The sequence below is a fragment of the Mustela nivalis genome (genome assembly GCF_964662115.1).
Source record: "Mustela nivalis genome assembly, contig: HAP1_SCAFFOLD_889, whole genome shotgun sequence".
In the NCBI taxonomy this organism is placed as follows: Eukaryota; Metazoa; Chordata; class Mammalia; order Carnivora; family Mustelidae; genus Mustela; species Mustela nivalis.
Genome location: NW_028135775.1, coordinates 80,761 through 104,443, shown reverse-complemented (window position 1 = coordinate 104,443; position 23,683 = coordinate 80,761). Strand labels below are relative to the sequence as shown.

Here is a 23,683-nt window from a genome sequence, read left to right as displayed (position 1 = left end):
TCACTCAGCTTTGACACTGTCTGCCTTGCTATGGCATCTGATCCCACAGGTTAAGGTCTCAGTCCCGTGAGACTGTTCCATCACATTCAGGTGCCAGTCACAAGTAGGAGGGGCCCAGGTTACCCACAACTTCTCTACAACTTGGCTACAAATCAGAGGTTCCTTCAACTCCTCCTCCAGTTCAACTGAGTGGCTCGCAGAACTCTGGGAAACATTTGTTTTCATTTGCAATTTATGAAAGATATGATAAAGGATACAGATGAACAGTCAGATGCAGAGACACAAAGGGCACAGTCTGGGAGGGTCCCAAGCACAGGAATGTCTATTCCTGTAGAGCTGGGTTTCATCCCCCTCCTGGTACCTGGATATGTTTACTTACCTGGAAGTTTCCTGAAACCCCTGCTATGAGGATTTTTTTTTTAAAGATTTTATTTATGTATCAGAGATGGGGGTGGGGGAGAGCGAGCACAGGCAGACAGAATGGCAGGCAGAGGCAGAGGGAGAAGAAGGCTCCCTGCTGAGCAAATAGCCCAATGTGGGAATTGATCCCAGGACGCTGGGATCATGACCTGAGCCGAAGGCAGCTGTGTAATCAACTGAGCCACCCAGGCGTCCCTGCTATGAGGATTTTTATGGAGGCTTCCTTACATAGATGTGCTCTGCTTTTAGCCCCCTCCCCTCTCTGGGGGAATGTAGGGGTTGGGGTGGGGGTGCCAAAGATTCTAAATTCTAATCATGGTGTGGTCTTCCTGGTGATGTGTCCCCACTGAGGAGCCGTCTAGGAGCCCACCCAGAGTTGTGTTATTAGAACAAAATATTAAACTCAAAATGGATGGAAGACCTCAATGTAAGATAGGAATTCTTGCCAGTTTTCTTAAGGTGATTCTTTCTCTCTGCTATCCCTCAAGATTCTGTCCTTGCCTCCCTTCCTGACTGCACTGTCCTACTGGGCAATCTTGCCTATTGGGCAGGTGGAATGGACCAGTAGGGTCAAAATGCACAGCTTCTAGAAGGCAAAGGGATACTCCAGTCTGCTCTCAGGACTTTGGAGTCTTTGTGTTTTTGGTGCTGGTGAAAGGAAATGAGAGAGGAGAGCAGACAAGAATGAATGCTAAGTCATTAGAGAGAACTGGTGGGATAAAATACAGGCATGATGAGTAGAATGAGTTTAAAAACATGATACCATTGGGTGATTTTTTTTAATACTCAGTAAGAATATTTTTAACAAAGTGAACCATTTAGTTTTGAAATATTCATTCTTAGCATAATTTGAGTTTTAAGATAGGATTACATTACATGATTGTCAACATTATTTGTCACCATGACTTTTTTTAAATTTTGGATAGGAATTTTAATAAGATAGCATTTTATTTCAGTAGACATTTAAGTTAAAATTTAAATGTATATATATTTTTTTCCCACATATTATCCAAAGGCTACAAATTAGAGTGGTAGAATAAGGAGAATCAAGATACTTGTTTTAAAGTTCTTTTTACACTGTTTTGAAAATATTGTCTTCCTCATTTATTTCCATCATTTACCATGTTAGCAAAATCTACAAACTTGTACTTGGTAAGTACTGATTGGGCTGGGTATAGAGGATGTCCACAGGGAAGCTGCCATTCTCTTTCAAAGTGACCTTTGTTTATTTTTAAGCAAAATAGTCACTTTATTCTTATATTTAATGGTAACTTTATTGTAAGAGGTTTAAAGTTTCCTAATAAATGATTTTACCTATTTGTACAAACTATTTATTTGTACCTCAGGAAGACTGTGGCTCTTAAAATAATTCAACATGTGTCATGATTCTTCTTGGTATAATTATATTTAAAATTAAGTTTTAAAATTTTAATTTTTTATTGAAACTGTTTATTGAAGGCAGTGTTTATTTTCTCAGGCAAAGATGGTGAAATAAACATTCTTGTTGAAGTCTTCTCTTAACGGTGTTGAGGTATGGTGACCGCAGACCCCAGACCTTGCCCAGTGGTGAGGCAGACCATCCCAGGCCATGCAACTGCCCAGAGTAGCCCTTCCTTATATCCTGGATCTTTCATCCACTAGGTGCTACTTACAGCTTCTTATGGAGGGGCCAATATTTGGGCAACTGTGCAACCTAAGGGCAGTAAGCTCCAGAAAGGAAGGAAACATGAGGGAATTTCTAGTTTCACTGCCCAGGGTTTTTTGGGTTTTTGTTTGTTTGTTTGTTTTCCCCTATGAAAAATGAAGGCTCACAGGACATAAGTATCCCTTTGATTGGTGCTGGGGTGGGGAAGCAAATTTTCTTCTCCCTAATATTGGAAAGCAGGCAAAATTAGTTAAAGTGAATAATCAGAAACAATTTGGGAGGGAAAGAGATCACAACAGGCATTAATCCATGTGGTGAATGTGGACTACTAATTCAGTTGTCTTTGGGTGTTTACTTACATACACACAAATGTGCATGCTTGGATCAGGGGAAAACAGCAAAAACATGATGCCTTTTGAAATATGTAGAAGTACTAACCTTTAGAGGTACCGGGCTGTGTATTTGTTAGCTATCTCTATATGGGTATTTTTTTCAGAACTTGTTCTGATTTGATAAATAGTCTATATTCACTGTGGAAAACAAGTATACTTTAATATATTGAAATTAAAGTTCTTTATTGAGAACTTGTCTGCCTCATGCAAGTGCCTCCAGGTATATAAAAGGTGGGAGGTCGGGGTACCAGGTGGTGGGTAATATAGAGGGCATGGATTGCATGGAGCTTGGGTGTGGTACAAAAACAATGAATACTGTTATGCCGAAAATAAAAAAAAAGAAAGTCAGTAAGAGAGCTGGACATACAACAAGCAGTAGCTCAAGTCCAATACCATGTAACTTTTTGTATTGATTATGAAATTTAAAGGAGAAAGGGACTTTTTTTTATTATTCTCTTTCTTTTCAGTGTTCCAGAATTCATTGTTAATGCACCACACCCAGTGTTTCATGCAATAGGTGCCCTCCATAATACCCATCACCAGGCTCACCCAACCCCCTACCTGCCTCCCTTCTAAAGGCCTCAGTTTGCTTCTCAGAGTCCACAGTCTCTCATGGTTTGTCTCCCCCACCAATTTCCCTCAACTCACTTCTCCCCTCCATCTCCCAATGTCCTCTGTGTTATTCCTTATGCTCCAGAAGTAAGAAACTATATGATAATTGACTCTGCTTGACTTATTTCACTCAGCATAATCTCTTCCAGTCCAGTTCATGTTGATACAAAAGTTGGGTATTCATTCTTTCTGATGGAGGCATAATAATCCATATTGTATATGGACCACGTCTTTATCCATTCATCCATTGAAGGTGCATCTTGGTTATTTCCACACTTTAGTGACTTTGGCCATTGTTGCTATGAACATTGGTGTACAGATGGCCCTTCTTTTCACTACATCTGTATATTCTTGGTATATACCGAGGGCAGCTCCATTTTAATTTTTTTGAGGAATTTCCACACTGTTTCCCAATGTGGCTGCATCAAGAAAGGGACTTGTTATTAATTCTGTGGAGCTGGTCAAGTCTGATACTCAAAGATGAATTCTTTCAGACATAAAGTAGTTTATACTGATTCTATTCTTCAGATTCATCTACAAGGAAAAGGCTATAAAACTAAAGTCCCATGGATTTGATTAGGGTAGTATTGGATGTTAAAGTACCTGAAATGATGAAGAATGTCTGTACATTCTTCTAGATTTGTTTCAGTCCTAAAATATTAAATTAGTTATAATGTATGTGAAAATATTCTTACTATTAGAATTGCTTATCCTTTCTCAAATTTTTTAGTGGCTTAGTACTTCCACCGCTGTATGCCATAGCTGTAATAAGCAAGCAGTAACAGGAGCCACCATCCCACCTTTGTCAGGTCACAAGGCAGAATCAGAAACAAGTCTACCAAAAAATGTCATCCCTAATAATTTCTGGTACTTTAATTTTAAAGTTTTAGTTGATATTCATCCAACCAAATATATAGCTGAGGTATATGTTTGTGAGAAATTGAACTGTTTAGGGTGGTGGCTTACACTCACTCCCCTAATCATGTATTCTGTTTCCTTCCAGACATCCCCCATTTGAGACCAGCGCCAGTGTATGTACATTACTACAACTCAAGACAATGAGAACATTTATAGTATAAAAATTCCATACATGGCAATTCACATTGTTTTTATTAAATGGATTATAAATTTCTTTTTGGAAAAAAAGTATCTAGCTATAATCCAAAACACTCAAAATCGAGTTGCTGTACTGCCCCAAATCATACAGGTATGTCATTCCTCTTTTTCTTATATTTTACATAGGTAAAAATACACTAACACATACCAAAGTAATTGACTCATAGGGGTTTTGGCTCCTAAAGGATGCTGGTTCTAGGGATTATGTTTATGGGTGGGCTCTCTCTCTGTTGCTGAGGTGTCAGAGGGACTTCTGAGATAGCACTTGCCATGCTCTGCTGACATTGCCATGACAAGGTGATCTTTGGGGCCAGGGAGATGTTCTGAGAACATGGTGTTGTGTGCAGTCTCCTGGACCCTCTCATTTTCCTTCCTTTTCTCAAGAGCCAGTGACATCAGAGCATAAGATCAGGGGCCTGTGTTGCCTTCACCCATCCCCAGCACCAGGCAGGCCCTCAATAATCATGTAGGTGATCTTTGGGAAGGACCTATTCGACTGCCAAGTGCCTCTTGGCATCTCAGAGGGAGCAGTGGAAGAGCATCTCAGGATTTTGAGGTGCTGTGATGGAATGCCTGGAAGAAAAGGCAGACTCTCTTTAGAAGGCTTTCAGTGAAGACCTCTTTCTGTGTGGGGCCCATGGTATACCTTTCCTCTCTTGTGGTCTTTGGTCATAGAGAAATGGGCTTTCCCAGCAGGTTGAGTTGCTTAGAGACTCTGTGCTGTGTAGGGAAGGACAACTTGGGGAGGTTTGAGAGGGGCTGCTTCATGGCAAAGGCCTGCTTTTATGCACAAAGCATGGTCCCCTTAGAGCAGGTTCACTGATGCCCCAGAGTTCCCAAAAGTGTGACTAGGCCTGAGCTGCAAGAGTTCACACACCTGAGTGGCAGGTAGCATCTTGGTGGAGGAGCACCAAACTGAGGTCCAGAGCACGTGTCCTCATTGATTAAGAACTGACTACAGAGCTAGACAAACTTATTGTCAAGAAGTCTGAGGGGGATACAGTTACAGTAAAGAGCAGCAAAATACTTACTGAAGATTTTGAAAGGGAGCTTTGGGGTGCATGGATGGCTCAGTTGGTTAAATGTCTGCCAGAGATCAAACCCTGTGGTGGGTGGTGGGGAGTCCCTGCTAAGTGGGGAGTCTCCTTCTCCCTCTCCCTTTCCCTCTGCCACTCTCCCTGTCTTGCTCACTTTCTCTCTGTCTCTCTGTGTCAAATAAATTTTATAAATCTTTTAAAACATAAAAATACAAGAAAGATTTGAAACTTAAATTCACTAGTTGTAACATGTAATAGGAACCCTGTAAACAGTAATGATCACTGCTGAGAACAAAATTGATTTTTTTTAAGATTTTATTTATTTGGCAGAGAGAGATCCCAAGTAGGCAGAAAGGCAAGCAGAGAGAGAGGAGGAAGCAGGCTCCCCACCGAGCAGTGAGCCCAATGCAGGACTCGATCCCAGGACCCTGAGATTATGACCTGAGCTGAAGGCAGTGGCTTAACCCACTGAGCCACCCAGGTGCCCCACAAAATTGATTTTCCAAAGGAATATCCCAGAACACTGAGGAAAATTTCAAAGAGATGGAAATGAGAAACGAATAAGTAAGATCTGAGGTCAGGTCCAAATCTACCTTGCAAGTATCCTGAGGACAAAAGGAGAAAATAAGAGAAGTTATAACTGAACTAATGCAGCATTTACTTGAGCTGAAAAACAGTCATGCCTTCAGTTCATAAAGCCTTCAGGTCCCAGGGAGAATTAGCTGAACAGACTCAAACCAAAACAGACATAAACCTATTTGACTTTCAGGGACTAAGAAAAAATTGTCAGAGTTCCAAACAGAAACCACCAGTTCCTTCTAGAAAATGAGACAGAGTATCATTGAATATTGACTTTAAGCTCTATCCCTCAGAGCTGAAAGAACTCTCTTTCTTAGAACTCTTGCTTCCTATCACATATGTAAGCAGATGTCAGATTGATTAACCTTGTAAATTGGTTTAAGTTCTAACTCTACAAACAAAATGATAAAGAATTTGGAGACAATCTAGGGACATGTAAAAATTTGGGAAGTGGTAGACTACCTTAGGTAGAGATAAGACCCACAAACCATAGAAGAAATGACATGACACTTTATTTTAAAAATTTGAAAAGATTTGTATATCAAAAAAGAGTAAAGCTGCATGTGGGCAACAGGATGTGAAAAGCATTTGTAACATCAGCTGTTCAAGGAGTTCATGTCTCTGACGTGCCTACAAATTGAGAAGAAGACAAACAGTCCGATTGAAAAACAGACCAAATGAGAGGAAGGAGAAGTTCATGGAAAAGGAAACAGAAATGACCCTGGATTTCATAGTGAGCCAGGGAACACCATTAGTTCTGGACCATTTTGAGACACCTTTATTCACTCACCCTGTAGACAAAAACTAAAAATCATCAGGTAGACAAAAATTTGCATGAAATCATATATAAGAAACTCAGCCCCACTCTTTGATAAATTTTACAGTCTATTTTGTGTGATTGTTAATCAATTCAAAACAATCTGTTTAGAGACTCTGACTGTTCCTTACTTGGTTAAAAATTTTCAGGGAACCATCACTGTATTTATTGAGAATAAGTTCGGGTCGGGCCTGGTTAGTACTTGGATGGGAGAATAAGTTCCTCATTCTTGAAAAATACATTTGAGTGATGAAAAATAGCAAGAATAACGGAATAGCCACAAATTCAAGGTTCTAGTTTTCCCCCCGCCCTTAGTTGGAAAGGAAACTTTTCACACATGTGAGTCATCTACTTTTATTATCTGGATTTCTTAGATTCCATAAAGTCTGACCTCCTGAATCAGTTTGGATGGTTGTCTCATCCTAACTCAAACTGTCTTAAAGATTAAAAAAACAAAACAAAACAAAACAAAAACCCTTCAATCTCATGAAGAAGCAGCTCATGGCAGGGCTTGCAGAGAATGTGTTTTATTCACACTGTCTCCATGATTTTCTCCATTTTTCCCTACTCTGCCCTTTCCCTCTGGCCAGTTTGTCTTCCACCCCCTGCTGACTGTGTGATGGCTGCCCGCAGTGGGGGCACTGCTTTCCTTGTTCACATTCAGAGACAACCCAGATATTTCTGTAAAGCCCTTCCCATTTGTGTGTGTGGGACAACCTAGGTTACTGTCTCTCATAGAACAGTAACAAGGCACTGACTGTCGTGCAGCTGGCTGTGTGAATGGCCCAGGAGGAACATGACTGGCTTCCATGACAGACCCCTTCCCTGTAGTGCGGATGGGGCCAGCTTCCTGTGAGTCACCTGGACTGCAGTGGAGGAGGCACGCAGTGAACTGGGGTTCAGGGAGGGGGAGGGAGGAAGGATGCTGGCAGTCAACTCTCCAGACCCAGTACTACCACACCCTGAAGATAGTCCTACCTAGAAATGGTCCCTGCCATTGTACAGACTCAATATGTCTCAGTGAGTTCTTCTAGTAGTTTTTTAGTGCCACTGTAGCAAATGACAAATTCTCAGTGGCTTGAAACAACACAAATTGATTATCTTTCAGTTCTGGAGGTCAGAAGTTCAAAAATCAGTCTCAGTGTGGTAAAATCAGGGTGTAACAGCCTGTGTTCCTTCTGTAGGCTCTAGAAGAAAATCCACTTTCTTGCCTTGTCCTGCTTCTAAAGCTGCCTGCATTCCCTGACTTGTGGCCCTTCATTGCACCACCTTTTATCCCTCTGTTTCCAACTTCACATTGCCTTCTGATTCTGATCCTCCTGTCTCCTTATGGATCCTCATGATTACATTGGGACCACCGAGGTAATCCAGGATAATCTCTCCCCCCTCACACCTTAATTTAATCATGCTTGCTAAATCCCATTTGCCAGGTAAGGTAAAGTACTCAGAGCTTCTTGGGCTCAGGGTATGGTCATCTTTGGGGCAGTCTCTATTCAGCTGATCAGTTGCCTCTTGTGCTCCCTTTTATGCCTCACACCTCATCTCACACGTGTCTGCATTGCAAATAAGAAATGCAGCAATTTAAACCATTGAATATTAGATTTTGGAGATAGTTGCGGGAATAAAAGCACATATAATTTTATTTGTGTCCTAAAAGTTTTTGTTTGGAATTTTAAATTTTATCTAATTGTCCCTAGGTAAATTAAATATGATTCAATCAATTGATCTGAAAAATCTTTTCAAAGAGTATACCGCTGTTGTAAAGGCCCTTCAAAACAGTATTTTGAGTGCTGTTTCCAAATGAAGTTTACACTTTCACCCTTATCACTGTATTAAAGGTCATGTTGTAGGGTTTTCTGTGTGTGTGCTTTTTTTCCAAAGTGAACTTGCTTCTCTATCTAAAACTAATACCTCTAACAGTATTTTTCACCAGGGAGGAGAGAAATTAGTGTATCTTCTAGACTAAGTTTTCTTTCCACGTAAAGAATCTATTAGGACTAATATTCATGGGAGAAGGAAAAGACAGTAGCTCTTATACCCCATATACTATGTTGACAACAACAGTATAAGCCTGACCAAAGCTGTACATCTTGGTGCATCATTTCAGCTGAAACGTGTTCAGTGAAGTATGATTTATTCCTTAGTAATTCATTTTTGTGTGAGATAAAAGTACATCAACAGAAATTAGGGAAAGCAGAGTGGTAATTTTAAAATTTCATCATTGACTGCTTTTTACCAGTTCTATAAGCACATTAATTGATATTAAAACCCATAAACGCTCATTTGGGAATGAAAAAGAAAGTTTGAGGTGGTATTGATTTTTTAATGATATTTGTATTTATTTGTATGATTATGCTTAGTTACACTTTGATTGAGTCCGAATGTGCCCTTAACAATAATCCATGGGCTCTGGGTTTCCTGAAGTTGTATGTCATGGGGTGAACAGTTAGAAAAAGTGAATCCCACCAATTGACAACCCTATGGGGGGTTATATATTACACAAACACATTTGTTTGTTGACTGCCACTCCAGTACTTTCTGTGTCCTAGAGCTCTACCCACGTGGTGCAGGCTGCCCCCATCTGTGCTGGAGAATCATGACGGGGCATTCAGTGGCCTTAGGCATCCCCACAGAGCTGCAGTTGCATCCTCTCATTTCCCACCTAGTTTGTGGGCATCCCCCTTTAGCTTGACCCTGACAGTGGACAGGTCTCAGTGTGAGCTGTCTGTGGGAAGAAAGATGTTGGGGGGCAGCAGTAGTTGTTGATGGGAAGTTTTAAGTGTCAGGTTGTATCTTGCAATTTTCCGAACCCTGGCAGTGCAGGCCTGGGCCAACCTGGTATGTCTGTTTCACCGACCAAATCTTCCTCATGTGCCCAAGAAGTGAAACCATACTTGCATTTGCCACCAGAATCAACTAATACTAAATAATAGTTGAGAATTCCAGCTTCATTATGGTGAGTGGAAAATGGACTTCTCTCTGGTTAATTCTGACATATGATTTTACTGTTCATCTTCATAAAAGGGATAAGAAATGAGGAAACGTGGATTATCAATTTGTTTTCACTCTCATCACTCACTGCAGTTATAATTTTCAAAATACCAAGATGTTTTTCAAAAGTAGTTTTTTTTGTTGTTGTTGTTTGTTTGTTTGTTTGTTTGTGGACGGAGTAGGGACTAAGACTAAGGAAAGCATTGTTCTATCAAGAGAAGTTGTTTTCGGGGCTCCTAGGTGGCTCAGTGGTTAAGCCGCTGCCTTCGGCTCAGGTCATGATCTCAGGGTCCTGGGATCGATCCCCACATCAGGCTCTCTGTTCCGCCTTGAGCAAGCTGGGCATCCCCAGCTACCCAGCTTCACAGTCATATATTATCCTTTTCCCCAAAGACCTGTTGCCCGTATATGTATTTCTAGTGGTCATATGTAAATGTGCTTGGTAACTAGTAAAATTCTCCAGGGGTTACAGTTGAAGTAACAAGTTGTTCCGAGGGGTACCAGCAGTTGGGAAGTTGGACTCTACTCATTTCAAGATTCCAAACAAAAAAATATTGCCCAACAAATGACAAGACTAAAACTATTAAAGGCTCTATGGAGATACCAGATAAGGAACTGTATACAACTCTAAATAGGAGAACTAGGAATCAAGAAGGATAGATAGGTAACTTCAAAACAATGAAAATCCTAGAGCAGAAATATCCCAAGGAGAAAACCATCAGCCAAGAAACATGAAAAGATTCCTGAAATCCTCAGTGTTCACAAAAGAGCAAAGGAAAACACAACGTGTTAGTGTTAACCCAAGGAGCAGACCCCAAAGAGTGTTGCTTAATCCAATGGATTGAATTGTGAAAAACGGATTTAATTATGGAGTGGGGCACCTGGGTGGCTGCTTTCTGCTGGGGTCTTGATGCCATTGTCTTGGGCTCCAGACCTTTCTGGGCTCTGTGCTCAGCAGGAAGCCTGCTTCTCCCTCTCCCATTTCCATGGCTTCTACTCCTTCTCAAATTGGGCTTCCTCTCTCGCTGTCTCTGTCTTTCTGTCCAATTCATCAATCAATCAACCAATTCCTTCAATTCAAGAAGTAAAAATCAAATGTTGACGCATGTGGCCCTAAAGAACGACAAGAATATGGAGGGTTGTTTGATGATTTTTTAAAGATTTTCTTTCTTCCTTTGACAGAGAGGAGAAGGAGAGAGACAGGCAGAGAGGGAGGGGTGAACAGGCTCCCTGCTAAGGAAAGAGCCAGATGCAGGGCAGGGTGCACAGGCTGCTGCCTCGCCAAGTCCAGCATGAAGCCCTGCAGCAGCTCCAGCAGTCCCAAGGGGATCTCTCTGTAGGTCTTGCCTGCCCCTCCCCCGCCGGGGGCACCTGGGCGCCGCCCTCACTTCCTCCCTGGACCGACCTGTGGCCCCGCCCCACCCCCACCCCCGCGACGAGCACGCTCAGAGGGTGCTGGAGGCGCTCAAGGAGGCTTGCCTCAAGGCTCCCTGGGCTCAGCTGCTCCCTCCTGCTCCCTGCCACAGCAGCATGGAGGGCGGCGTGGGCGAAGGCGGCATCCGCTGAGGGAGCCCGGCCCTGGCAGGGCGGGCAGCACCGAGGGCACCTCCCGCTCGCCCTGGGGCCTGTCCCTTCTCTCCCCACCCCTCCCACTCTCAACCATTGTTCCCTTCTGTGAAGGGTTTGCATACTTGGTTTTAGGGCAAGAGCACAATTGAGTGTGAGGGGGAAAGGGCAGGACCAAAAGAGAGACCCAGTGGACTCTGCCCTGAGCCCAGAGCTTGCCTCAGGGCTCAATCTCAAGAGCCTGAGATCACCACCTGAGCCAGAACCAAAGAGTTGGGCGCTTCACTGAGGGTGCCACCCAGGTGTCCCTCAGCTGTTGTGGACCAATTTCTGGAGAGGGGTGCCTGCGTGGCTCTGTCAGTTCAGCGACTGCCTTGGGCTCAGGTCATGACCCCGGTCTTGCAGGATCTCCTCCCGCCTCGGCCTCCCAGCTCCTTGGGGAGTTGGCTTCTCCCACTGACATTCTACTCTCCCATGCTCTCTCTCACTTATTCTCTCACAAAGAAAGAAAAGTTTCCCAAAAAATGTCTTTAGCCTTGTTTTATGGGCTTCAATATGGTTGATCTCAATGAGTTTTCTCATCGGATGCAGACAACTTGAGGATAGCCATGTGTTTCTAAAAGGGTCCTTTTGTGTTCTGAAATATCTTCTTTCTCTGTTCATTTATCAGGTGTCTTTCCATTGTCTCTTCTCAAGACCTAGGAAAAGCAGCCTTTGAGTATTCGTTTGGGTAATGTCTAGTCCTTTTCATCCTTTTTCTTTCCACAAAATCTATACTAGCCTCTGCTTCCTTCTAAGTAGAGTTTATTTTTCACTGCCCTATTGAGGTCTTTTCTTTCAATAGAATTTGAGTCGTTCACTCTGAAGGTCATTGTTGAAATGTTGAATTTGAAGTCTACTACCTCGCTAGGTGTATTTTCTTTTTCCTGTCTATTCCTTCTTCCCTTTCCCTTTAGAACTGCCTTCTTTCGATGACCTGAGTCCTTTGGAGGCTAATCTCTGCCTTCTTTGATTGGCTGTCACAGGGGCAGTCAGAGATTAGTAGGTATTTCTGACCCTTTTTACAGTTGTTCTCCCCTTCTTTAGGGAAGCTCTAGAGTCAGCTTTCTCCGAGGGATCATTTCATCCCGCTCCTAACTCATGCTCCTTACCGGGTCTCTACTGAATATTGTGACTTAACCAGAAGAACACTTCCCTCTGGCTGGTAGGAACTCCAATGACCTCTAGCCTTGTAGGAGTCTTGGCAACCATCTGGTTCCATTGCCTTGACTCTTTGTCAGAACCTGGAGCATTTTCTAAGACACACACTGCTTCCTATGGACCAAGGACTCAAGAGGACTCCAATGCGTATTTTCAAGAGCTTGTTTTCTACTTGAATTCCGTCTCTCTGGAACCCATGGTGTTTTCATCACTCCAGCCTTCCTGAATTCCAATCTCTCTTTCCTCATACCAGAGAGACTCCCATCTTTTCCTTGGAATCTCCTCCCTACCCTCACCATCCAGAATTACTCCATGTGAAAAGCCAAGTGAATCCTGGGGCTCAGTTTATTTTTTTTTATTTTTTATTTTTTTGCTTGTTTTTCTTTTCACAGGGTTCACAAATGTGCGTTCATTTTCAATGTTTTAAAGAGTTAGATATATAGATATATATATAGATAGATAGATAGATATAGACATATCTATATCTATATAGATAGATAGATACTTTTTTTCTTTTCAATTCCCCATGGGCTTCTGGTTGGTTACTTTTCCTCTCACAGGTTTGTATTAGTTTTCTAGGGGTGCTATTACAAGATATCACAGCCTAGAGGCTGAAACAACAAATGGACAGAATTTGAGTCGTTCACTCTGAAGGTCATTGCTGAAATATTAAACTTGAAGTCTACTACCTCACTAGGCATATTTTTTCCCCCTGTCTATTCCTTCTTCCCTTTCCCTTTTGAACTGCCTTCCTTTTTATAACCTGAGTCCTTTGGAGGCTACTGTCTGCCTTCTTTTATTGGCTGTCACATGGGCAGTGAGAGATTAGTAGGTAATTCTGACCCTTTTTACAACTAACTAACTCAGGCTCCTTACCCGGTCTCTACAGAATATTCTGACTTAGCCAGAGGAACTCTTCCCTCTGGCTGTTTGTTACTCCAATGACCTCTAGCCTTGTAGGAGTTTTGTCAACCATCTGGTTCCATTGCCTTGACTCTTTGTTAGTACCTGAAGTATTTTCTTAGGCACACACTGCTTCCTATGGAACAAGGACTGAAGAGGACACCAGTGTGTATTTTTCCAAGAGTTTGATTTCTACTTGACTTATTTTTCTCTTGAACCCATGGCCTTTTCATCACTCCAGCCTTCCTGAATCCCAATCTCTCTTTCCTCACAGCAGGGAGACTTCCATCTTTTCCTTGGAATCTCCTCCCTACACGCACCATCCAGAACTATTCCAGGTGAAAATTTGAGTGAATCCTGGGGCTCAGTTTTTGTTTTTTTGTTTGCTTGCTTGCTTTCCTTTTCACATGGTTTTCAAATGTCCGTTCGTTTTCAATGTTTTAAAGAGTAATTTATGTAGATATAGATATAGACATATCTATATATATAGATAGATTTTTTTTACTCTTTTCCAATTCCTCATGGGCTTCTGATTGGTTACTTTTCCTCTAACAGGATTGTATTAGATTTCTATGGTTGCTATTACAAGATACCACAAGCCTAGAGGCTGAAACCAACAGAAGTGGACAGTATCACAGTTCTAGAGGCTACAGTGCTCATAGACCATGCTCCTTTTGGAGGTATTATGGGAGGATCTGTTCCAGGCCCCTTTCCCAGCTTGATGTATTTGGACTTTGGACTTCTTCACATGGCCCTCTCCCTCAGTGCATATCTGTGTATCCACAGTCTCCCTTAGAAGGACACAAGTCCTCCTGAATTAGGGGCCCAGGCTATTCAAATATGATCTCATCCATGCTAGTTACATCTCCAGGGACCCTATTTCCAAATAAGGTCACAAACCCAGGTGCTGGGGTAGGACTGGGATAGTATATATTCATACACACACAGACACACACGTGTGTGTGTATGTCTCTCTCTCTATATATTTATATTTACATTTATATTTATATGTACATATACTTTTAGATTTTTTTTTTTTGCCTAATAAAACATTTTTGTTCAGAATCTCAGTCTTCCTTCCTTTCAATAGAATATGATTCGCAGGGCACCTGGTTGGCTCAGTGGGTTAAAGCCTCTGCCTTTGGCTCAGGTCATGATCCCAGGGTCCTGGGATCGAGCCCCGCATCAGGTTCTCTGCTCAGTGGGGAGCCTGCTTCCTCCTCTCTCTCTCTGCCTGCCTCTCTGCCTACTTGTGATCTCTGACTGTCAAATAAATAAATAAAATCTTTAAAAAATAAAAGAATATGATTCGCATGCTTTTGGTGCCTTCTGAACAATTTGAACACCTCTACCTTCTCAATTTCCATGAAAGTTATTCTTACCTAAAGTCGTCTGCCATTTATTTTTAAAAACAGTTGGCATCTTTTTGCAGTTTACAGTGTTTTTGGTTTGAGTATATGTTTATAGGCTGATAAAGGTGACTTTCGTCCTACTCTTTCCTTCCGAATTTGTTCCTTTTTGGGAAAGTAAATTTTCTACTCTTTAAAAACAAGGACCTAGAAAAGCGAAATGGGTTTTTTTTTGTGAGTCTGCATTCCATTTTCTCATTTTGCATGTGCTTTATGTGACCACAGTTTTGGGGGCTGACAGCATTTATCAGCATTTAAAAGAAAAAAATGAAATTAAATTTAAATTAATTTAAATTAAATATATTTAAATTTAAAATTTAAAAAACAAATTAAAATTTAAAATTAAAAATGTAAATTAAATTTATTGGAAGGGGACGTGAAACATGAGAGACTAAGGACTCTGATAATCAATCTGAGGGATTTGTAGGGGTGGGGTGGGAGGTTGGGGGAACCAGGTGGTGGGTATTAGAGAGGGCACATATTGCATGGAGCACTGGGTGAGGTGTAAAAACAAGGAATACTGTTATGCTGAAAATAAAAATTAAAAAAAAAACAGAAAAATTGAACAAAACTTAAATACTTTTAAAGAAAAAACAATGTATTTTAAAAAAGGGATCTATGACTTTCTTTTTTTTTCTTGTTACTGTCAATGACATGAAGACAAAGTCAGCCTAACCTAGCCCTGTCAGCTATTAGCATGATCACTTATTTCAATGTGGAGTTAATTTAAAATGAAAACTCTGGGAGAAATAAACTATATAAATCAAGTATATAAGCATTATTCTAAAGTTTTGGACTTTGCTTCAAGAGAGTTGGCATATCTTTAGTTTCACTGTGAGAACAATAACCAGTCATTGGGGTATCTAGTAGGATGTGTAAACTGGAAGCAAACTGAAATGAATGCTAATATATATATCCATATACATGTATGCATTGTTTATACGGTATAATCATATATTAAATCCCATGGCTTTGGAAGAAAGTTCTGAACATCTCTAATATAAAATGATAGAGAATATTGCAAAATAGAATATGTAGACTTTCAAATTGGAATTCAAAGATTTGTGACAATTGTCAATATTTGCCAAACTTTTCAGTAGGTTCTTTGATGCCTGATTCTTTATTTGGGTATCAGAAAATCTTTTTCCCACATGGAAGCTTTACACATATCCCTAAGCCATATGGAATAGACACTTTGACTTATATGCAAAATATTTGTGGTCTTTGCAGAGTCATTACAATTTCTCTTGCGGTACAGATGAAGCCATAAATAAATATATTTATATTTATTTATAAATAAGTATATTTATATATATACTTTATACTTTATTTATACATATAAATAAGTATATTTATAAATATACACATATTACATAAATTGTCTCATATGTTTTTGAGTATCTTACTTGCTCTTACTCATCAGAGGTAAATCACTGCATAGGCCCATACTTAAAGGAAGTGTGCACAGTGGGTTTCATCAAATATAATATTTTTCTTCTCTTTGTACCCTCATTCAATTCCAGTAAGTACTTTACTTACACTAAATCCCGTCAACTTAACCTGTACTGGTTATTCTTGTAAAAAAGAAATGTTAAAGGGTCTCGAAAACATGGTATTTTTTCCTTCTAAAATTTGTCTCTTTTTTAATGTAAGCTAAAAAGAAAAGATAATCATTCTGTTAAAAACTTAGCCCACTGCATCTACAGGTCTTCCTCTGTTATAACATATATTTTTAGTATGTCCTTCATACTAAATCTCTAATAGTATTCATTTCACAGGCTTTTGTGCTCAGAAAGGAAAATAAAGGAGACCTTGATATTATAATAGCATTGACTAGTATTAAATGTGAGAATTTGATACCCAAAAAGGATAGCATTTTTTCAGGTTTACTTTGGTTTTAAAAATTAATATTTATTTATTTGAGTAATAAATTCATAAACCTAAATCATTCTTATATTTTTAAGTTCAACAGGCAAAATTTATTACTCCATTTATAACTCAAAAAATATTAACAATCACTTCTCAGGAGACTGAGATTACTTTATAAACACATTAAAAAGGTAGCTTAGGTAACCTGAGTGGCTCAGTCAGTTAAACATCTGACTCTGGTTTTGGCTCAGGTGGTGATCTCAGGGCTGTGAGAAAGCCCCAAGGTGGGCTCTTCACCCAGCATGTCTGCCTGTACTTCTCCCTTTGCCTCTGCCCCTCCCCCTTGCTCTCAGAAACATGCACTCACACACACCGTCTCTTTCCCTCTCAAATAAATATATAAAGTCTTTTTAAAATTTTTTAAATGTTAGTTTAGATTTCTTTAAATATTTTTAATTGCATCTATATCTATTTGGATAATTAATTGTCCATTTTACAGACATATTTAAAATCTTTCATATATTTAACTCTTCTATACATAAATTAAACTTATAGACATGATGGACATCAAGTTCTCTTAAATATTCCAATATTATGCATAATCTTTTGACCTTTGACTTTAAAACCACAAGACTAAAATGATTATGCAGGCTACACATTTTGAATTAGAATCCTTATCTAATGTTATTTTTAATGAGTGATGGTTGACATGAAGACTAATAACCAATAACCTTCCAGATTCATGGTAAGAATGTGCTTTGAAGATAGGTCGGGCCATGTGATTTGTTTTGGTCAATAAAATAAGAGCAGAAGCAACATGTGTTGCTTTGATGCCAGAAAACTTCAAGAGGCAGTGCTATATTGTCTTCCCCCAGAAACATTGATCAGCATTGCTCCAGATCGTGGTGACTCTGTCAGTGTCAGTCCCTGGTATTTTCCTGTCCTTCCTTTTGTAACAACACGGGTGGAAACTGAGGGCATCATGCCAAGTGAAATTAGTCAGAAAAGAAAAATATCATGTGTTCTCTCTTATATTTGGAATCTGAAAAAGGCTTTCTACTTAGAGAGTAGAATGGTGGTTGCAAAGAGTTAGGTGCTGAGGAATATGGAGAGATGTTGGTCAAAGGGTACAAACTTTCAGGTAAAAGATGAATAGGTTCTGAGGATATAGCCACCCAGGCATCCCTAGAATGATTACTGTTTTAAAGACTGATAATACCAAGTGAAAATGTGGATCTACAGGAAATCTCAAACATTATTGATGGGAATATAAAATAATGTCATTGCTTTTGAAAAAAAAATTATACTTTAAGTTACATGTAACACCAACACATGACCAAGTATTTCCAAAAAAAAAATAAAATAAAATAAAACTATATTTCCACCCAACATCTTCTATTTGAATTTTTAAAGAACTTTATTCAGAATAGCCCAAACTAAAAACAACCCAAGTGTTCATTAAATAGTTAATGGATTAACACATTGTGGCATATTCACACAACAAAATACTACTCAATAGTAAAAGAATATGAACATAAGGGAATAATCTCTTATATATACAAAATTGCAAATTAATTTTAAAGCATTATGCTAAGTAAAAGAAGCCAGGTACAAACACCAGATGTTATATGATTCCATAAACTACAGTGTAATGTGTAAAGAAAAGCAATTATCTAAGGTCACTGAAGACTGAGCAAAGCAGACATATGTCACAGGTAAGTCAACACTTGCTAGAAGAGAAAAATCCTAGGTAAGCTTCCTAGTTTCACCACTCAGAGCCTGAGGACAGAAAGCACCAACATTAGTGCAATGTTGTGCAACTACAATACGGATGTGATAAAACTTTTTTAATAGACTGATGAACCAAGAAGAGCAGAGTCTGGGACAACTACACAGCTGAAAAATTAAGAGGGTGCAGAGTAGAGTGAGGGCAGGATTTCTAAAATGAGAGATAAGGTAGAAACATCACATTATGCCTAAATATTTGGCGAAGTTGCCATGCATCACATGGAAAAAAAATGTAGTTTGAGTTCTGTCAAACTGCACACTCAAAAACAAAAACAACAACATTCTTTGAAAGTATATAACCTAATTCAGAATCTCTACAATGTATAATTCATACCCAGAACACAAATCCAAATTACACAAATTCCAATTAAATGGAAAAATGCCACACTCAAAGAAAAAAACAATCAGCAAAGACAAAAGTAGAGATGGATCAAGATGTTGGCATCAGAACAGATTTTAAACAAGCTACTATAATTATCTTCATGGATATGGAAATACATTGATGATGAATAAAAAGACAAATCTCAGCAAAGGAATAGAAGCTATAAGAATAAAAAAGAAATTAAAAAGTGGAAAATACAATCTGAAATAAAAATTTCACCTGACAGGATTAAACAACATATCGAGGATAAAGTAAATGAACTTTAAGACACATAAATAATAAATTAGATAAGAGAGAATTAAATGCAAAAAATGAACAGACTCAGAAAAGGTGCAACAATTGCAACATATATGCAGTGATTGTACCAGGAGAGGAAAAAAAAATAAAGGGACAGAATAAATGGATGAAAAAATGTGGCTTGTTTCTCAAATTTGGTGAAAAACATAAATGTACAAATTCAAGCTCATTGGAACATAAGCATAGTAAGTGCAAGGAAAATAACATCTACACACATACAGTCAAATGTATGCTTCATTTGAAAGTTTTGAAAGCAGCCATAGAAAAACAATATATTAAACAACATACAGAAGAACAAAATTTACTTGAGATCAGTAAAGGTAACTCTTCAATCTCCACAATGTAACGCAGAGATGTCAGAAATAGTAGACATCTTGTAGATATTTACTGAAGAGATAAAATATTTTTTGAGATGTCCAAATGAGGCTATTAATTACTTCAGTTGGTGTAGGTAGTGGGAAAATCACAATATTTGGGGGTAGAAGAGCTCAGTTAAAGGTTCACATTGACCATCAAGTAGCTGAGATTCTGAACAAGTTCCTTAGACTCTCTAACTCTATAAGTCTAATCTGCTTATCTTAAAATTGAAATAATTGCTCCACAAGGTCCTTGTGAAGATGACCTAAGACAATCCACATGAAGAGGTGCCTGGGTGGCTCACTCTGTTAAAGTGGCTGCATTCAGCTCAGGTGGGATTTCAGGGTCCTGGGACCCTGAAATTTGGATCCCTGCTCAGTGGGGAGTTGACTTGTCCTTCTCCCTCTGCCCCTACCCCTGCTCCATCCCACTTGTGTGCCCACACTCTCTCCCTCTCTTTCCCTCTCAAATAAACAAATGAATTCTTGAAAAAAAAATGATCCATGTGAAAATGTCTGTTTTTAACATATACAAATTATAATATTTATGATATTTAGTTGAATCCAAATTATGTTTCATGTTTGAGTATTTCTTACAAAGATACACTGTTTAATTTCTGCAGAAAGGCCATAATTTTGGTACCATTTTTCTGTATCAGTGGTTTATGGACTAAAAATAATTGTCCAATATAAAGGCAAATTACCTGTTGACATCTGCAAAATGACTTAAATCTTTAAAATCTTGTCCATATGTCCTCTCACTTCCCAGCATGGTGACAGAATTTTTAATTAATGCTTCTAGTTATTGATTTTCTACAACTGACCATCCTCCAAAATTTTCTTACATGGACTTTTAAAAATAATTCTTATATTGAGATTTCTAGGGGCGCCTGGGTGGCTCAGTGCGTTAAAGCCTCTGCCTTTGGCTCAGGTCATGGTCCCAGAGTCCTGGGATCGAACCCTGCATCAGGCTCTCTGCTTGGCAGGGAGCCTGCTTCCTCCTCTCTCTCTCTCTGCCTGCCTCTCTGCCTACTTGTAATCTCTGCCTGCCAAATAAATAAATAAAATCTTTAAAAAAAAGATTTCTAATAAATTGAAATTAATTTTCCTTAAAATTATTTGAGAATTTTATTTTGCATGTGCCATTTATTCCATCTCATTAAACATCACTATCTAATATCTATCTTCAAATAGCTACTAGCATTTTTTACATTTATACCACAATAAACTTTGATGGTTTAATAGTTGCAAAGTATACTGCAATGTTTAGCTATACTGCTATTTCATATAAAATCAGGACTTGGTAAAGCATACCAAATATACACAAATGTACATTTTTTATCCAGTAAGATTCAATTTATCTGAGGCAGACTGTTTTATATAGAAGTATCTTGAACAAATAGGAATTTGTTTTCTTCTTTTATAGATTAATACTTCCAAAAAGAGATAGCTTATTTGACAAAGATTCTGAAACAAACTATGACCTCCTACAAAACTGAAGTGGTTGAAAAGACAAAATATTACTAAATAGCCAACAATACTATGTTTTTATTCGCTGAAATCTAGAGATTAAAGAAAAAATATACTCTACTCTAAGCCATGCTAGGTTGGAATTATTATCCTAATACTGTGAAGAAAATTTTCATTAAGTCATGGATTTTTATGTGTGAAGGACAATCAGAGAATTATCTTTAGGAAATGGGAGAAAATTGCAACTACTTTTCAAATGTAACCTTGACATTTTGAAAAATGCAGTCATGGATCTGTCCCCATGGGGACAAATATATTACCCTTCATTTCTGCACCAAAATTCAGCACATCGTAGCCAGATCTGATCTAATCTCCATGGTCTGTCTTAGGGGGATTATATGCTTATAAAGATATGTCCCAATGAACAGCAAAGATTCACTGAATGTTTCTGATCCCCACCATTTCAATTGATACTGACAGTCATCCGTTTTTTTTAGCCTCAGGTTTTTCAAGATAAAAATCAGTTTTTATGCAGTAAAATAGATGATTCAGTCAAAAGAAAAAGTTAGTGAGAACTTCAAAGCAACCACAATACTTGGGACTAAGAATTAGACCCTATGGCTCCATTCTCCCAGTAGGACACACTTACAGAAATCAACATTGCTTACAAACATCCAGAGTTTGCCTTTATTTAACCCCTTATTAATGATAGATGGAAGGAAGGTTTAGAGTCACTAAATCCACTGCCACGTAGGTCATTATTTTCTTTTTTTCTCCTTTTTGCATTGAGATAATCTATACAAAAGTGCTTTACCTGGTACCTGAAATAAATTAGTTATCCAATAATGTGTTCATTGTGGTCTTTTAATTGTTTTGTTTCATTCATTTTTCCCTTTACACCTTGAAAAGATACTAATTAAGAACTTTTAATCAATACAGACAAACAGCAGACATCCTGTTTATTATCTGCAGATCTTTCTAAATCTCTAGAACAACAACAAAACTTTTTAATGAATCTCATCATTGGCAAGTTCTTACTGGCAATTTCATACGTGTGATTCATTAAAATATTGCCTCTGTGTATGCTGAGGAATAGGAGAACTTCGATTTTTGTCACTTTGCAAATGTGCTCGAATTAAGCATGATCTCTTCTTATATTTCAATGTTGCTGTCTATCATGGGGTCTGAGGACCTGGCCTTTGAAAGCACTATAGAACTTGCTTCCAATGCAAACACAGTAATTTCACTTCAACACCATATCACAATATATCTAAATAGCAAAATCACATAGTTAACGCAATATAACTCAATAACTTATTCATTTCAGGGTTTTATTTTTTCTTAATTGCTTTATATTTGTATGGTCCACATGGAATTTTGCTTTTATGTACCTCCATTTCCATAGTAGGCATATCAAACATTATGAACACAGTTCACTTACAAAGGCAAAAACCTTATGATAATTCATTTCATGCATTACTGTTTTTAACCTAATTGATTTTACTTATGGAAAATTTTAACACATAAAATGACGTAGTTCCCTTGTTTGTTTACTTACTTGCCATCTCTCTTCTACACTAGAATATCAAGTTTAGGAGGGCAGGAACTGTATTTCTTTGCTGCTATATCCTCATTGAATACAGTACCTAGCACACATCAGATGTACAAAAATATTTGTTAGATGAATGAGCAAATAAACAAAAGCACAGTAAATGTCTGTCTGTACTTGTTCAATCTTATGGAGGGTCAAAAACTTACACTATTTGGTCGGACAATATGGCTCCAATGGAATGGAATTGAGTATTTTTCTCCTCTTAGGTCACTTAGGCTCTCTCAAAGGACCAGAAGGCTAGGGTGTGGTTAAATCCCCTAAATAAGAAATATATTAAGAGCTGACATTATTATTTGTAATCTCAAAGACTCCAAATTCTGTTTTTTTTTCTTCCATTTGTATCTTCCTTTCCCCTTTTTCTTCCTTTTCCTTTTCTTCTCTTTCAGAGAGATCTGTCTGATCTATTGATCAGAAATCAACACTCTAGGTCAGAAATAGCCTAATAGAATCTGTATTCTTAATATTTCTAATAATGTCTAAAAATAAAACCAAAACCAATGTACTCATAAACATCATTTGAGAATCATAAATTTATGACATTTCTCTGTTTACATAATATGTGCACATACATGTATACTATATACTCATATTCTTACAAAAACAAGAATATAAAATGCATACACAAATTGAGAAATAAACCAGGAAAATAGTTTATAAAGAAGGAATGGTTCATATCAATTAAAATTGTACAAGTTTTCATAAATTTCTAGTTGGCCTATTAGCAAATTGGAGGTTTTTTTGAATGGCCAATTATCTCCTTAGGAAGTATATATCTTCTAGCCTCCAAAGGTGACAGACAGGGCCAAAACAGGAAAGATTATTAGTTGAATGGTATTAACAAGTTCTGAGTTTCAAGGTTGGAAAGTAAACTAGAGAGCTCCAAATGTGGAATTCCTGAAAAGTCAGAGAAATAAGTTCAACAAAAGAGCAACTGGCAAGGGATGGGATGTCTTAAAATTTGTTCATTGCATATATGATGTCTTTAAATATGCAGGTTTTGTTGTGCTAAAAAAAAGTTCCCTTTTATGCCTAGTGTTTTAAAATTTTGTAATCACTGAAAATACTGAACTTTATAAAATGTTGTTATGGGGTCTATGGGTGCCTTGGTAGGTTAAGTATCTATCTGCCTTTGGCTCAGGTCATGATTTGGGAGTCTTGGGATGGAGCCCCATGTAGGGCTGCCTGCTCAAGGAGTCTGCTTCTCCTTCTCCTCTATCACTTG

The 23,683-nt window shown here is 38.6% G+C and overlaps 1 protein-coding gene across 2 annotated transcripts in view; it reads left to right on the top strand.

Annotated features, from left to right (window-relative positions):
• The window catches only part of LOC309857559 (piggyBac transposable element-derived protein 5-like), a 38,309-nt gene extending 34,185 nt beyond the window's left edge, over positions 1-4,124 (top strand). The window contains exons 5-6 of one of the 2 annotated variants that reach the window (XM_082750279.1): positions 1,898-1,951; positions 4,073-4,116. The gene's annotated coding sequence lies outside the window, so the exon portion shown is untranslated. Of the gene's footprint in view, positions 1-1,897; positions 1,952-4,072 lie in introns of both variants that reach the window. The other variant, XR_014307771.1, reaches the window with a different exon arrangement.
• Positions 4,125-23,683: the final 19,559 nt, after the last annotated feature.